The sequence below is a fragment of the Rhagoletis zephyria genome, unplaced genomic scaffold (assembly GCF_001687245.7).
Source record: "Rhagoletis zephyria isolate East Lansing unplaced genomic scaffold, Rhagoletis_zephyria_1.1 Rzeph_scaffold_00433, whole genome shotgun sequence".
NCBI classification, from domain to species: Eukaryota; Metazoa; Arthropoda; class Insecta; order Diptera; family Tephritidae; genus Rhagoletis; species Rhagoletis zephyria.
The window spans coordinates 112,173-114,833 of NW_016157517.1; the positions used below are offsets into that span (position 1 = coordinate 112,173).

General features: G+C 36.0%; 1 long non-coding RNA gene across 1 annotated transcript in view; it reads left to right on the plus strand.

The window, feature by feature from the left end:
* The first annotated feature begins 952 nt into the window (after positions 1 to 952).
* Positions 953 to 2,661, plus strand: part of LOC108359668 (uncharacterized) — a 4,294-nt gene continuing 2,585 nt past the window's right edge. Inside the window, exon 1 of the long non-coding RNA XR_001846970.1 lies at positions 953 to 1,344. This is a non-coding gene — a long non-coding RNA (uncharacterized LOC108359668). The remainder of the gene's footprint in view (positions 1,345 to 2,661) is intronic.

The following is a 2,661-nucleotide window of genomic DNA, read 5'->3' on the forward strand; positions in this document are numbered from 1 at the left end:
TGCGTATGTAATAAGCCTTGTTTTGGCCCGAACAAATCTAAGTAGCTCGCCGTTATCGAGTTGCGTAGTAAATTTTCAGTTTTAACGATCGTAGGGAGTCCTAACCCTGGCTGCGTTGTCAACCAAGAGCGTAAATTGCAATTTACGTTCTTATGTTAGAGATGTGATGAGTAAACACATATGAGTATTCATAGCTACTCGATACCGATTTAAAAGTATCTAATACTTTCGATACTCGGTGTCGGACTATTAAAAAACTTCTAATGCACAACAGCCAAAACCATATGGAAGACAAGCATTTTAGAGCTAAAACTTATTAGTGACTTTGGGGCGATATCGCATGAACGTCGCATTGTCTTTTTATGTTTATTTTTTTATTTTTTTATTGAGGATATTCCTTGTGAAAACCGGATCCACGCACCTTTTAGGGAGTGAAAAAAAAAAATAAGGGAAAAAAATAAAAAAGTTAGTATTATCGAAGTTTTAATAAAGTTATCGAAGTTTCGACAACAACAATAATTCCTGTTGTGGATGGGTTAATGTGTCTTGTGCAAAAGTGATTGAAATGTTCATATAATTTGCCACGGCAGAATGCATCGAATCGGTATCGAGTACCCACACTGAAGCAGTGGGTACCGAGCGTTCGCCAACTCAACACATCTCTATTTTAAATTTATGTCAAAATGCAGCACATATAGGCTGAATTTCTTTATTCATTCTGAACGTTTGGAATAAACTTTTTTGTTTACTTATTCTTTAGAACGTTCCTGATGATATGTTAACGTATATTTCAAACGTATTCTGTTTATTCCGGCTGTGAAATGGAATTATCCGGAATGTATAAAGAAACGCAGCCATTCTGATTTCCTGAATGGCATGAGGTTGGCACGAGGTGGTAAGTTCCGTATTTAGCTCATTATATTACAATTTAATAGTTTTGTTCTTTTCCTTTTAGCATTTTTTGGAAATATGTGCCGGATAAACTTCGGGAAGAGTGGCAGTGATCTTTCATGCGACGAATTGTATGGGGCCGTAGCTGGAAAACTTGGCGATTTGCAAATCGCCTACTAGCTAGCATCGTCCAAAATAACATGAAATATTCATAAAAGAACACAAACTTATGGATCAGCTAAGCTGCCAGAAAGAAGATGCAGCAACCAAATATTACCAGAACCAATAACAAGATCCCCATCAATATGCTACAGCAGCAAAAAACAAATTGCAGCCAAGGTAGTGCATAGGCATATCCGCCAAGGGCCCATCTACCTAACCAGCAACGAGCATCCTTGAGAATTGTGCCTGGAGTTTGGTTATTAGTCAAATCTCCAATGATGACTTCAGATCGTAAGTTATGTCGACGAATTTCATAAGTTAAATAGGTAATTATCTAGTGTAGGGTAACAACCCCTAAAAAAGGACCGGAAAAGTCGGGAGGTACCAAACGACGCGTTTCGGCCCCCTATTAACAATCTGGGAGGGAGGGTTAATATTATTAACCATTTAAAAGTTATAAACAAAACACTTTTGTTAAATTTCGTTGTTTTCTATGAGCAATTACCACGACAAAAATGCACCAAATAACCAGTTTACACTTTTAAAACACTATTAAAACGTCTCCGGTTATTATTTTATGCAAACCAAATTATTTATTTTTCATTTTTATGGAAAAAGCGCCGCATGCGAAAATTTTTAATAAAAAATCGCGCGATTTATCAATACTTCGATAAATAATGTAAATTTTTAATAAAAAAATCGCACTTTTGGCACTCCATGACGCTTACTTTTAATTACAGCTAAAATAACTGTAAACCATAAAAGTAGCGCTGCCATGGTATAGCGAAATTTGCTATTATATTTTGGTTAGAATATCTTATTTAGGTCACAGTAAAAAAAGAAGAAGAAGAAGAAGAAGTGTATAGTGTAAACTCAGTATAATAGCGCAAATGAAGTGTGAGATAAAGTGGTAATACCAGCGATATGAGGTTATAATAATTTTGGCAGGCGCAAAGTTTGTTTACTCTGTTTTATTAACGAAATATATAAAATAAAAGTGAATAAATGATTTGGTTTGCATAAAATAATAACCGGAGACGTTTTAGTAGTGTTTCAAAAGTGTGAACTGGTTATTTAGTGCATTTTTGTCGTGGTAATTGCTCATAGAAAACAACGAACTTTAACAAGTTTTTTGTTTATAACTTTTAAATGGTTAATAATATTAACCCTCCCTCTCCAGATTGTTAATAGGGGGGCCGAAACGCGTCGTTTGGTACCTCCCGACTTTTCCGGTCCTTTTTTAGGGGTTGTTAACCTACACTAGATAATTACCTATTTAACTTATGAAATTCGTCGACATAACTTACGATCTGAAGTCATCATTGGAGATTTGACTAATAACCAAACTCCAGGCACAATTCTCAAGGATGCTCGTTGCTGGTTAGGTAGATGGGCCCTTGGCGGATATGCCTATGCACTACCTTGGCTGCAATTTGTTTTTTGCTGCTGTAGCATATTGATGGGGATCTTGTTATTGGTTCTGGTAATATTTGGTTGCTGCATCTTCTTTCTGGCAGCTTAGCTGATCCATAAGTTTGTGTTCTTTTATGAATATTTCATGTTATTTTGGACGATGCTAGCTAGTAGGCGATTTGCAAATCGCCAAGT